At 39.1% G+C, this 15151-nt stretch overlaps 1 pseudogene; it reads left to right on the top strand.

Annotated features, from left to right (window-relative positions):
* Positions 1-478: 478 nt before the first annotated feature.
* LOC100767344 lies at positions 479-11890 on the top strand (annotated as a pseudogene).
* The last annotated feature ends 3261 nt before the right edge of the window (positions 11891-15151 follow it).

The raw sequence follows: 15151 nt of genomic DNA, 5'->3' as shown, positions 1-15151 counted from the left end.
TTGCAGGCAAATGGACAAAACTAGAAAAAAATCTGAGTGAGGTAATGATGGGGGAAATACTTCTGTGTATGTTTATAAATAAAGTACTTGCTTGGCCAATGAGACAGCAGGTAAGGCTGGACTAGGAGTCAAAGAGGATTCTGGGAAATGTAGTAGAGAAGTGGTGTTCCAGACAGGAAGTGACATAGCAAGGAGACTCATATTTAAGAAGAGGAAAAAGGAAGTGTCCCTCTCTTTCCCCCTCGGCTCCTGCTCCAGCGGCACGATGTGATTCACCAACAAGGAGGCACGCCAATAAGGCGTCCGATAAGATAAGTCCCATAAAATATATAGATGTATGGTAATTGAGACTGAGCTAACAAATGAGAATCCTAGTCATTGGCCAAGCAGCATTGTAACTAATACAAGTCTCTCTGTGAATTCATTTAGGCCTAACTCGGGCAGGCGACTGTCATAAAGCTCACACGTGGCAGTGGGGCTCAGGTGGCTTTTGACAGAAAGATTTATAGTAACAAGGTAACCCAGACCCAGAAAGATAAATATAGCATGTACTCTGTCATGAGTGGATACCAGACATAAAGCAAAAGATATCCAGCCTACAATTCATGACCCTAGAGAAGCTACAACTTTCTTCCAGAAATAGATGGAAGCAGATGCAGAAATCCATAACAAACCATTGGGCTGAGCTCCTGGATTACAATCAAAGTGAGGGAGGAGCAATAATATGAACAAAGGAGGCAGAGGCAGGTGTATGTCTGTGAGTTCAAGGCCAACCTGGTCTACAGAGCAAGTTCCAGGACAACCTCCAAAGCAATACAGAGAAACCCTGTCTCAAAACCTCTCTCTCTATCTCTGTCTCTGTCTCTGTCTCTGTCTGTCTCTCTCCCTCTCTCTCTCTGTCTCTCTCTCTCTCTGTCTGTCTCTGTCTGTCTCTCTCTGTCTCTGTCTCTCTCTGTCTGTCTGTCTGTCTGTCTCTCTATCTATCTATATCTATCTATCTATCTATCTATCTATATATATATATATATATCTTAAGACCATAATGGGGAAACCCACAGGATCAACTGACCTGAGCTAGTGAGAGATCACTGACTCAACTGGACTCCCTGAATACAGGTGACAATGGTGAGGCTGGGGCAATATATGAATGAGGCCACTGGCAGTCAGTCCAAGATCTAACTCTAATATGCAAACTGACTTAGTGGAGCACATTCTATATGGAGAGATACCTTGCTCAGCCTAGGCATGGGGCAGAGGGAACTTAGTCCAGCCTCAATGTGATGATGGCACACACTTAGTAGATTTCCTAGGGGAAGTTGTACACTCTCTGAGGAGCAGATGGGAGATGGCATGGAGGGGAAGTCGGGGGAGCAGGAAGAAAGGATGGAGGGGGAACCTGGATTGGAATGTAAAAAATAAGTTAATAAATAAAAAGAAAATGACATGCATATGTAAAATACAGAAACTGAAAATAAATAAATATACAGATGAATGGCTACTCAAAAAAGAAATATGTACATGTGTGCATACATGTGCACATATATATGCACATATTATGTAGAGAGTAGGTATTTGGTACAGTTTTTGGTACTGTATTATATGAGTTATTTATATATTTAGTATATCAATCACTTAAAAGATACATATTCTACAAATATTTTCATGTAATCTATAGGCCAACCCTTTTTAAATTGTGTCTTCAGGTGGAATCCTTTTAGTCTAATGTTGTCGCACTTATTTTTCTTTGCTTTGGTTGCTGATGCCTTGGGGTCATAGTCAAAACTCATTGCCAAAAATAATACCAAGGAGATTTCCCCCTATGCCATATTACAAGAATTTTTACAGATTGATATCTTACCTTTAGGCTCTTAACCTATTTTGAGTTTATTTTCACATTCAGATAATCTTGCAACACCATTTACTGAAGATACTATCTGCTCCCGGTGTGATTTATTCTTAATTGTACCAAAGGTTAGTTGATCATATGTCTTTATATCTGGTCTCTTCTTCCTCTTCTACTTATCTACATGTACTAGACAGCTTTGATCACCTCAACTATGGAATACATTTTAAAATTAGGATATATGATGCCTATGCTTTGTTCTTTTTGCTAAAAATTATTTTGACTGCGCCTAGAGAGAGATGGTTCAGCAGCTAAGAATACTAGTTGTTCTTCCAGAGGACCCAAGTTTGATTTCTAGTACCCACGGGAAGGTTCAAACTTTCTCTAACTCCAGTTCTAGAACATCTGAAACTCAGTTTTGGCCTCTGAGGGAAGTGTATGTATGTAGTGCACAGACAACACCTGTAGACATAAAATACTTTATTTTCGAGACAGGGTTTCTCTGCATAGCTCTGACTGTCCTGGGGCTTGCTCTGTAGACCAGGCTGGCCTGGAACTCACTGAGATCTGCCTACCTCTGCCTCCTGAGTGCAAAATAAAAATATTTTCAATGCTTTGATTAACCAGAGTCTTCTGTGATTCTATTTAAATTTTAGAATTAATTTTTCTCTTTCTTTGCAAAAGGATGTTGGAAGTTTTACCGAGATCACATAAACCCTACAGATAGCCTTGAATATTATGGACTTTTAAACATCTAAGTCTGTGATCACAAAATACCTTTCTGCTTATTTGTCTTTTATTTTTACTCACACTTTAGAGTTTTCATAGTACAGATCTCTACCTTCCTTGGATAAATTTATTCCTAAGTACTTTACTTTTATGATTAGCTTTCCTGGTTTCAGACAAAAGAGACTTGCCTAAGAAAATGAGAGGAGAAATGATTTTGACCCCGACTTAAAAAGATCAGCAAATCTCTCTGTCACAGATAACACATAGTAACCTTAAATGTAGGATTTAGGTATCATTTATAGCTAGGCCTCAGCTATAGCTATTATAATAAAAATAATAAAAGTTTTTAACTTGAGCACACATAGAACATTACAAGGTCAATGTACCAAACTTGGAAAAAGCTGGTATCTTGGCAAATCAGATATGGGACTTAGGGGTTTGCATAATAACTCAGTAAGCAGAAGCACTAGTAATTATAATTGGTTCCTTCTCATGTTTTTCCTTGGAAAGAAAACATAAATCTTCTTGACTGATGGAAAATCCATGGCTTTTCTAATCATAATTTGGAGGATCTAGAAGAAGGATGCCTAAAGTACTCTGGGAATTGGGTTGACCCCAGAATAGACTGCGATACAGCCCTAAGGAATTAATTTTAGATGGTAAACGAAGACTTTTCTAGTCCCAAGAGCAAATGAGATTGGAAGATGTTAGTATGACATCTAGTATGCATTTGTACGTACATATATGAGCTATATACACGAGTTCATTTAACCTTAATGAGAAAACACTGTTAGTATTACTACCCCCTATTTTCTTCTTTTTTAATTTTTTTTCTCCATTTTATATTTGAATTAAAAACAAGATTGTTTTACATGTCAATCCTAGTTCCTTCTCCCTCGCCTCCTCTCCTCCCCCTCCCCCAACTAACACCCTACCTATCCCATACCCTTTCTGCTCACCAGGGAGGGTGAGGCCTTCCATAGGGGGGCGGTCTTCAGAGTCTATCATATCCTTAGGGATTGGGCCTAGGCCCACCCCATGTGTCTAGGCTCAGGAAGTATAACTCTATGTGGGATGGGCTCCCAAAGTCCATTCCTATGCTAGGGATAAGTACTGATCTACTACAAGAGGCCCCATAGATTTCCAAGGTCTCCTCACTGACACCCATATTCATCGGGTCTGGATCAGTCCCATTCTGGTTTCCCGGTTATCAGTCTGGGGACCAAGAGCTCCCTCTTGCTCAGGTCAGCTGTTTCTGTGGACCCCCTATTTTCAAAGCATGGAGAGGCCTTATGACTTTCTAAAGGTATCAGGCTTGGTAAGCAGTGCTGTTACCTGAGCAATCTGACTCCCAAGTCTGTTTCTAAGTAGTATGCATGTCATCTAAGTATTAAACCAAGCAGTTAGATGAATAAATTAAAAAGAATCCGATTAACCATTTCCTGATAATCTACTTTGAATTATTACTTCAAGAATTCATCTCTCCTTATGGTGTTTAAAGGAAAATTATAAAAAAATTAACATAAATAATAAAGCCAACAATGAAACACTAGATATAGTGCCATATATTGAAGCAAATATGAAAAAGAAAATACAAGCACCCTGTTTCTTATTTGTATCATTTCTAGAATTGGGCTGGTACCCAGCACATGATAATTATTATTTAAATCTTCACCTACCTCTTTCTAAGACTCAACTCTTTAAACACATTAATCTATTCATATATCCTACCTTGCTAGCTCGGTATTTTGATGTTCTTGCTTAAAGTCTCCCAAAATTCTTTGTTAGTAATTTGAATGCACATTTCAAAGACTGGTTGATTTTTCCCATAATAGTCATGCCACTATTGAATTAGTGGGCACATCTTGCTTTGTGCATTGGTATTGTAGTTTGTTGGTTTTATAGCTATGTAGTGCTGCTGATATCATTTCTTTCCCAGAAACTTCTATAGCACCGTTTGACATTATGGGAAGTGAGCTGGCAAGGAAGAAGCTTCCATCTCAGTTCCAGTTTGAGCTCTCTGTAGCTCACAACCTAAGTATGTGGTATCTTTAGCAGTAGGATCTCAGCTAGTCCCAATGGGAAAACAATAGGGATGGTAGGTTACTTTTCTTTTGCTATGATAAAACACCATGATCAAGGCAACTTATAAAAGAATAAGTTTATTTGGGCTTACAGTGCCAGGGGCATTAAGAGTTCATCATGGCAGGTAAGCACAGCAGGAAGGAGCAGAAGCAGGAAGCTGAGAGGTGACATCTTTTACCACAGTCTTGAAGTGAACTGTCCTGGTTAGGTTCCTGTTAACTTGACACAAGCTGTAGTCATTTGGGAAGAGGAAACTTCAACTGAGGAAATGCCTAAATCATATTGGCCTTGTAGGCAAATCTGTGTGCCATTTTCTTGATTAGTATTGATGTGGGAGGGTTCTCCTTACTGTGGGTGATGTCACCACTGCGCGGTTGGTTGCAAATTGTATACTAACACAGGTTGAGTAAGTCATCATCGAGAAAGTCAGTAAGCAGATTTTTTTCAATGTTTCTGCTGCAGTTCCCACCTTGGATTCTCCTCATAAGGGACTATAATTTATAAGCCAAATAAATTCTTTCCTTTTTGTTCATGGTGTTTATCATAGCAATAGAAGCCTAACTGGGACATGAGAACTGAAAGGGAGGAGAAATACGAAACTATTTAAGCCTGCTCCTGTAATGCAATTCACCAAGCAAGGCCACAACTCCTAAACATCCCCAAGTAGTGCCACCGACTGGTACCCTTATTCCAGTAACCAAGCCAATGGCAGCCATTTTTATTCAAATCACCACAGAGAGCAAGAGCATATACTGTTTGGGGGCAACTCTGAAGCCTCCCTCACTAATAACCCATAAGGAAGTATCCCATGTCTGGCACTTAGATTTTTCCTTAAAAACTCATGGTTTCTAGGAGCAGTATTACTTGGCCAAGAAAGAAATTTTGACTTACAAAACAATAGGTTTTCATATGACTGTTTCATATACCCTTTGTTTTCATTAATGTTCTCCTAGGCCCCTTATCTCCTCCTTTCTCTTTTCCTCATTTCTTGCTTAAACTGTCCAACTCCTAGTTTCCCCCTCTACATTCAGTACTTTTAATATTAGCATCCCGGTAATGCTGATGAAGGCGTCCTTGGATCACATTTTGAGTAGCAATGTGGGAGTTAATTAACCTTCAGGAGACCAGGGCTGCAGTCCTCATTAATTTAGGGAGGAAAATGCTGCATCCACTCTGAGAACCCTAAATATTTTGGTAGACACTTTTCTTCCTTTAGTGCTGATTTAATTTTGTTCACTATACAAGACATCCAAATTATTTTACTGTGAATTTTGTTATCTCTAGACTTAAATATCATAACATCTCCCTTGTTAAATGTCACAAACATGTTTTTTCTTAGGATATAAGGTTTAATGAAGGGTAAAATATCACTTTATAAATACATAATGCTTCTAAGCCTATTAGGTGAAGTAAACTCTGGAGAAAATTTCAGTAACATAAATCTAATAGATATTTTCTAATGCAAAACTCAGGCACAGTACCATTGTCACTCTCTCACATTAATGCTGCATCTATGGAAAAGAGTATTACAATAGAATTATGATCTGACTGAGGCAATGCTGGATGTTGATAAAACTCTATTTTGATAGATATGTTGATTTTAGAATATGTTGATTTTAGAATATGGAGTGTCTCCTGACTTACTCAGCCTGAGCACTAGTCATTTTCAACACTGTTTCTTGACTGATTGCCCATTCTGTCTCTTCCTTGGTTGTTATGGGGCCATTTAACAGTGGAAAATAGCATTAGCCTGCAAAACAAATTACTTCTTGAAAAGGTCAAAGTAACATGATTTTTGTTCTATTTCAAAAGAAGAGATGTAAATTCTAAACTGTGTACCCCTCAATCCTACCTCTACAATACAAACGTGTCTTTTGTAATAGCTAGTCTTTGCTGCTCATCAAAGCCCATTAAAACACATCAGACTGTACTTATTCTGTCAAATCCTTTTCAGTATATAAATTACTCTCCCAGGCTTTCAGAGGTGCGGTAATTCCCCAAGGCTTCTCTGAGGTGAGTAAGTGCATCACAGCAGTCATTTACTAATTGACCCTGTAGCCTAAATGCTTTAATGCACTTTGCAATAGGGGAGCTAGCCTACTATTCATCCACTGCTACAGGCCTTCAAAATGGAGTCCATTATGGCAACAGTATCCATTGCAGGGCTCAGGCCGGCAAAACTCTATTATATTTTAAATATTCTAATTATCACAATGAAGAAACCATTTTAGGGATAAGATTCACATCTGGCTCTTGGTGCATGCTCTCAGTGCCATTAGTAGGAAAGAACATTTCTAATAATGAAACAATAACAAATTGAATTTCTCAACTGCTAATATTTCATCCTAGTGAAATAGCCCATGGGAATAATTCATCAGAATAGTTTAACCATTTAAATAACGTGGAGTTACAGAGCAAGTTAGAGCACAGTCCATGTCTCTTCCAGGACACACTAACAATCTGCTACAGAGAAGAGCCTTCTCAGGGTGATACAAGTAGAGTAAAGGAAATGTGTTATGGACACCACCATTGGAATCAAGGACAGGAACTCTGGTGAGTGTTCCTCTACATAAAATACTCTGCTGGTAATTGAATAAGAGCACATATACTGGGTAAGTTATTTCTACTGAGAATTTGTGAAATATCCGTTTTAAACACCAGCTGAAAAATGAAAGGAAAGCTCAGTAAGCTATTTATTCTTAACCTAGAATAATTCCCGTGTCTTAAAATGTCGGCCTATTTTTTCCCCACCTACAGGTTGTCTCAACTTCTTTTTAGACTCTCTCCCATCCATGGCACCACTCTTTTCCTCAGCTACTATTTTAAGCACATGTAGTCATTTTGCATTTATGTATTTATACCTTCCCATTGTTCCTGAAAGGAGTTAAAGCAGGGCAGGTATTATTATTCATGTCAAATCTTTCTCAGCTACCTTCTTCAGAAAGGATCTGAGAGGGGCTGGAGAGATGGCTCAGCAGTTAAGAGCACTGGCTGCTCTTGCAAAGGATCCAGGTTCAGTTCCCTGCACCCACATGATGGTTCACAGCCATCCATAAGAAGCTTCATTGGATCCAAGGCCTTCTTCTGATGTCTCTGGGTACCATACACACATGGTGCACATATGTACATGACAGCAAAACACTGATGTACATAAAATGTATATAAATAAAATCTTCAAAAATTCTTTTTAGTAAAGAAAGAACATGGAGGAACAAATATTTTGATATTCCCTCTCTCTTGCCTTTTATTTATTTATCAAGCAGCTATGAACCATCCTTTAAAGAGTTAAACAAACCTTTTCTCCTTCCAGTTTCATCATATCTTTCTCCAACCTTCCTGGGGTTTCAAACTCATTCAGTCCTGTTTAGTTTGAACATTATCTATCTCTTCAACAGTCTTAGCTACCTGGAACTTTTTAACAATGTATGTAACATCACTAAAGGAAGGCTCCATTCTATCATTTTCACATGCCCTTGTGTTTTCTCCTTTGTGGACAGGCCCTCTCTAAACATTGAGTTTATCTTTGTGTGTGTTTCTTCTACAGCTGAAACTGCTCACACAAAATAAACTGGCAAGTGTAAAATGAAATGCAGTGCAATCAATCATAAAGATGATCAAATATACCATATCAGCCACAGCATGGCTGAACTGTTTGCATTCATTAAACACGGTATTAATGTTAAGAGGGTTCAGGAGATTACTGGCAGCATCCATTTGCATGTTATTTTGCAAATCATAAGCCACTCCACAGGCTAGGTCTGCATTTTAGCCACGAAGGACGAAGGCTTAAAGATGTAAATTGATTTGGCAAACATCACAACACTAATAAATGTCAGAATAGGCATTCTACCTGGCACTTGGTAATCTGTGAATACACAGATTATATCATCAAAGACTAAATTCCATAAGAACATTGTAACTCAGGGCCATTTGTCATTGCAAATGTTCACCAAATATTAACTTTCTGTGTCTGAGCTCATTTTAGGTTACTTAGCATAATAAAAATAAAAAGGAGCCCACGAAGCCATTATTTCCAGACACTGTTTATTAAATGAAGTTGCTTTGTCATGGAAGATATAACTGATCAGCTCCAAGATCATATGGCTTGTGTGGAGCTCGGACACAGAGAAGCACAAATCTGTGGCTTATTTAGCACTCTGTCTAATAGAAGTGACACAAATTGGATGAATATTAGCTTATTAAATGATATGTTTTTGTTTGCTTGAAGTCTTTTATGTTTGTTGTTGTTTTTATTTTTGAGACAGGATTTCTCGGTGTAACAGTCCTGACTATCCTATAACTCACTCTGTAGACCAGGGTGGCCTCAAACTCACAGAGATCAGCATGTCTCTGCTTCCCGTGTGCTGGGACTAAAGGTGTGGGCCACCACTGCCCAGCTGATACTGCTTTTTAAAGTATGATGTTAAATATATACACAACTGGAGTTTGGGTTGCACCATAAAGATACAAAGTCTATAAATAACCCAAGTCATAGACCAGATATGGAAACTAAAATTCAGAGAGACTCTCCCATCAAAGACCATATGTCTAATACTTACATATAATCCTATCCATAAACACTAATGAAAATAACATGTGACTGTTAATGAAATAAAATATTTAATTTAAGTTTTATAATATTTTATTTTATATGTGCAGGTGTTTTTGCCAACATGTATGTCTGTGCAACACTTATATACCTGTTGCCTGTGGAGGCCAGGAAAGGATGCCTGATCTCCTGTAACTGGAGTTATAGACTGTTGTGAGCTGTCATGAGGGTGCTGGGAATCAAACCTCCAGAAGATCATCCAGTGCTCTTAACCATTGAGCCTTTTCTCCAGCTCCAACCCCTCCTATTTTATTAAAAAGTGATTCAAAGACACAGCTGCTATACCACAGTGGAAGCCAAGCCTGTAGTCATTCATTAGTGTATACACACATAAGCTTCTACCTCATAGAAGATTTTTGTTGCAAATGGAGGGCTCTGCTTTCCCTCTTTGGGGGTGGCTGTGGCATCTTTTGGAAATCAGTTATTTGAATGTGCACAAGATCCTTAGATGGGAAAGGGGGAAGGAAAGAAAATAAGAAAACACATAGTAATAGACGTATTGTCTAGCCTGGCTCCATATTGCAGGAAAGCAGGCCAGGCAGTAATGCTGCTCCCTCATTCAGAATGTCATACCCAGGCTATCCCCCTATGGGCTACACACCTTTCCCTGGATATCCTGCAGATCATGAGTCATCTTTTCTCCCTCCGGTTCAGTATCCCTATCCCAGTGGCTTTCTACCAATGGGAGGAGGTGCTTACCCACCAGCACCAAGTGGCAGCTACCTAGGAGCTGGAGGCTACACTACACCTGGAGGTTATCCAGCCCCTGGGGGCTATCCTGTTACCCCAAGTCCAGGGGGTGCTCCAGTCTATCCGTGAGGACAAGGTTTTGGAGCTCCACCTGGTGGAGCAGGCTTTTTTTTGGCTATCCACAGCCACCTGCACAGCCTTACGGTGGTAGACCAGCCCAGGTTCCAGTACCAGGTGGCTTTCCTGGAGGACAGATGCCTTCTCACTACCCTGGAGGACAAGCTCCTTACCCTAGCCAGCCTGCTTCGATGACTCAGGGCAGCCAAAGAACAATCCGACCAGCCTCTTACTTTGATGCTATGAGAGATGCAGAAAGTCTCTGCAAAGCAATGAAGAGCTTTGGGACAGATGAGCAAGCAATTGTGGATGTTGTGTCTAGCCGTTCCAATGACCAGAGGCAACAAATTAAAGCAGCCCTTAAGACCATGTATGGTAAGGATTTAATTAAAGATCTCAAGTCAGAGTTGAGTGGAAATATGGAAGAATTGATCCTTGCCCTGTCCATGCCTTCTACATACTATGATGCCTGGAGTTTAAGGAAAGCAATTCAGGGAGCAGGAACTCAAGAACGTGTATTGATAGAGATTTTATGCACAAGAACAAATCAAGAAATTCAAGACACTGTTAGATGTTATTAATCAGAGTTTGGATGAGACCTTGAGAAGGACATTAAGTTGGATACCTCAGGACATTTTGAACTTCTCATGTTCATATGCCAGGGAAACTGTGATGAGAACCAGAGTGTAAACCACCAGATGGCTCAGGACAATGCCCAGCGCCTCTACCAGGCCAGTGAGGGGAAGCTAGGGACAGATGAGTCTTGCTTCAACATGATCCTTGCCACCAGAAGCTTCCCTCAGCTGAAAGCCAGCATGGAGGCTTATTCCAGGATGGCTAATTGAGATTTGTTAAGCAGTGTAAGCTGAGAGTTCTGTGGATATATTCAAAGTGGTTTGAAGACCGTCTTGCAGTGTGACCTAAACCACGCGCCTTCTTTGCTGAGCGATTCTGATACTCCATGAAAGTTGCTGGCACAGATGACTCCATGCTGATCAGGATTGATTGACCTTGTTCAGATAAAGCAGATGTTCACCCAGATGCATCGGAAGACCCTGAGCACGATGATTGCTAGTGATAGGAGTGGAGACTACAGAAAGCTGCTTCTGGCCATCGTTGGCCAGTGAGAGGGATCTTTGTCTGGTTTTCCTTAATGAATGAAGCTCTTCAGAGCCTTTGCAAGCAACAAGACCTACATGCAGCAATGTCAACACCACCTAACCAGAATAGCTTTTTACTAAGAACTGTGTCAGGGTAATGTGCTTGGTTTGCACATGTTGTTATGGTCTTAATTCTCATGTTATTCTTTTTTCTTTCTATATCCAATCAGTGTAAAAACCATATCAATGGTGTAGTAATTTTGCACCATTTATAAAGCTTCATTCTCACTGCTTTTATTTTAATCAGGACTTCAAATTGAGTAAAAATCACAGTAATCTCAAAACAAAAAAGAAGTATTGCCTAGACTGTGACACAATTGTGGAGTAGGGTCATGACAAGGAATGTGGGGTACCACTGGAAGCTGGCAAATGCAAGTCTCAGATTTTCCCCTCTGCACCCCAAAAGGGACCTAAGTAGCATTGTCATCATCTGGACTTTATCCCACTGAGACATCTGTCACTTTTGCCATATTCAGAACTGGAAGGAAAGACATCTACTTTGCTTTACGCTGCTACACATGTAGTAAATTGTTAGAGCAGCGATGGGAAACTAAACCAGTACTATTTGTTTTCGTACTTTTCTTTCCCTGCATTAGGGCTTGCTTCTTCTTTAAGTGAGTTTAGGCCTTGAAATTAAATATAAGGACATTGCATTGAGATATTTTTGCAATGAAAAAATTCATTTTTATTTATTAATGTTCTCCATAAGACTTCAGTCAAACCATAATTAATTAAAGGAAGAAATAGCAGATTCATTTGATGTGTTAGAAAAACACAGTCCAAGAATGTAATTATTGTTCTTCCCTGCTGCATTCAAAGGCTATGGGCATGAATTTGTTAAAACTGAAGCAGTAACCCCTCCTTGAAAGGACTCCAATCTTAATCACAGGAAAAGAAGTTGAAATCCAGCATGAAGTGTAGCAATGCCTTTATATAAGGCACAGAGAATGTTAGATGATGACTAGCCTCTGATTTTTTTTTAAATCCGTGTCTACATCCAAGCTGTTGAGGATGATCTAGAAATGTAGCCACATTTGCCTCAACTTTTCTTTGGAAAAAACAATCAATTCCCACTAGAGACTGCCTCCTAGTGGTCCTACCCTGCTTACTGACCCTAATCACCAACTGGCCCCTGCTTTATCAATTTACAAAACGTGAAGTAACCCATCACAGCTTGTATTGACTATATGTTGTAGGTAGGTACTCACAGCCAACTGAAACAGCCCATTCCCCTCATATATTGATTCACCGTGTTCATCCTTTCCAACCCTGTCTATATGCCAGGCTAATAGTTACCAGTATCAATTCTCTGTTGAGCTAGACTTTCTATGTATCCGTAGTTTGTGCAATCAGGAATAATTTACTTGTTTTATTTTATTGGTATATGTTATTCATACACAGTGATAGGTTTCATTAAGAAGTAAATAATGCTAGTTGTGGTGGCTAGCATTTGTAATCCCATCTCTGAGGAGGCTGTGGCAGGAGGATTGGTGCAATTCTTAAGTCACACTGGGATATTACTGAGTTTAAAATCAGAATGGTATATATAGTAAAACCCTGTCTCAAATCAAACACACAAAAGACCTAGTTGCATAAGATTTTAGGTTTTATTGTTACAATCAAATCTCAGTTCCTCCAATCAAATGCAGAAGTCTTTTAAAAAATTAACTTCCCAGAGCCTCATAGTGTAGCTGTAAAAACTGACAGCATAGAATAGCTTACATATAATTATTCTAAAGAAATTTTTTCTGTTGATGTAAATAAAGTAAAAAAAAATACCTCTCCCAAACTACTTTTTAGGGATGTTAGAAACCAAGTCAAATTGAAGAGCTTCTCTTCCATTTAGACACATAGAGAAATTAAAAACAAGAATATATCCAAAATTGTATTTGGAAAGAATTTTGATTCTGTCTCTGACAAAGGGTTAGAACTAACCTTCTGTTATTTCTAAAATATAGACCAGAGTGAAAAAGACAAAACCCAAAATAACATGTGATATATGGGGTAGTAGACAATATATATTGGCCAACCTTCTAGAAGAAGGACATAGTAAGACAAACCCATCAAGTCTGAGGCTAAGTCCCAATAACTCTTTGGCTGAATACGAATACATTCAAGCTGGGCGGTGGTGGTGCACGCCTTTACACTCAGAACTTGGGAGGCAGAGGCAGGCAGATCTCTGTGAATTTGAGACCAACCTGGTCTACAAGAGCTAGTTCCAGGACAGCCTCCAAAGCCACAGAGAAACCCTGTCTCAAAAAAAAAAAAAAGAATACATTCATACATAAGGTGAAACTCAGAAGCCAGGAAAAGATTGACTACAGAAAGCAGTAAGTTAGACCACTCCAGAACTCATATCTAGTTGAAAAACATTAGGATTCTCATTAGCTAGCAGTGACCAGGAACTATTTTCACTAAAGGGACAGATGGGAAACACACACACAACAAGAAGAATATCTTTAATGAGCTTATTTGTAGATTGGAAAAGGCTAAGAATATGCTTCAAGTTACATACATAAAAACATCTAAAACAAAAAAAGCAAAGAAAATTCTGGCCTCCACAGGTACTGCATGCATATGGTACACACACACACACACACACACACACACACACACACACACACACACACCACACAGAGAGAATATTAATACACATGAAAAACAAATAGATTTTTAAAAGAAATAAATTCTGCTGATGCTGTCAGGAAAAGGGAACACTTAAATATTGCTGGTATGACTGGAAATCACTATAAAGGCTCTTAAAGTATGAAAACTGGAATTTCCACATGGTCCAGCTATATTACTTCTGGAAATATACCCAACAGAACCGAAGTCAGCATACCACAGAAGTACCTGTGTACCCTAATGTTTCTGGGGGTGTTATTCACAATACACAAGTTATGGGGTCATTATTGGTACCCAATAACAGATGGATAATTGAAGTATAGAAGATATGAAATGGAGTGTTCAGCTGTCGAGAAGAGGGGTGAGAATATAGTTCAGCAATACAGAACTTGTTTGATACATATAAGACCCTAATGTTCAATTCCCCACATTTAAACAAAACAGCAACAACAAAATAAAACTATGTAGGCTGTTCACATTAAACAAAACAAGCCAGGCCCAGGAAGGCAAATATTGTACTTCTTTTCATATACAAGGGATATAGACTTTTAAAAAATATTCTTTTTTTGTTATTCAAGACAGGGTTTCTCTGTATTGCTTTGGAGGTTGTCCTGGAACTCGCTCTGTAGGCTGGCCTCGAACTCACAGAAATCCACCTGCCTCTGCCTCCAGATAAAAATATTTATTTTTTATGAGTATGACAATTTTGCCTGCATGCATATCTGTGGGTCATGTGTGTCCAAGTGCCAATGAAAGCCAGGAGAATGTCTTGTGATTTCCCTGGAACTCGACTTACAGATAATTGTTAACTCTTTTGTAAGTGCTAGGCATTTAACCTGGAAGAACAACCAGTGCTATTAACCAGCTCCAGCTCCAGAATATACATTTTTTGGAGTAATAATGATGATTTATTTATTTATTTTTATTTTTCTTATTTAAATTAGAAACAAGATTGTTTTACATGTCAATCCCTGTTCCCTCTCCCTCCCCTCCTCCCCTGCCCCCCACTAACACCCTACCTATCCAATACCATTTCTGCTCCCCAGGGAGAGTGAGGCCTTCCATGGGGAAAGTTGTAAATGAATGAGTAAGGGAGCTATTTGGGAAGAGAAAGAGATGTGGGACAGGTGAGGGTAGTGGGGATTGACTAAGAAAGAGTATAGTCAACATGCCTGAGAGTGCCACAATGAAATCCATTTTCACATAATGAACATATACTAAAAAACAGAATCATGATAGATGCCATCAAGAATGAAGGAGTAAAGGAAATCTTAGACATTTGGGGTAGGAATA

Source organism: Cricetulus griseus, chromosome X (assembly GCF_003668045.3).
Source record: "Cricetulus griseus strain 17A/GY chromosome X, alternate assembly CriGri-PICRH-1.0, whole genome shotgun sequence".
NCBI lineage: Eukaryota > Metazoa > Chordata > Mammalia > Rodentia > Cricetidae > Cricetulus > Cricetulus griseus.
Note: the sequence above shows the minus strand (reverse complement) of the source record. Positions and strands in the feature narration are given on the sequence as shown.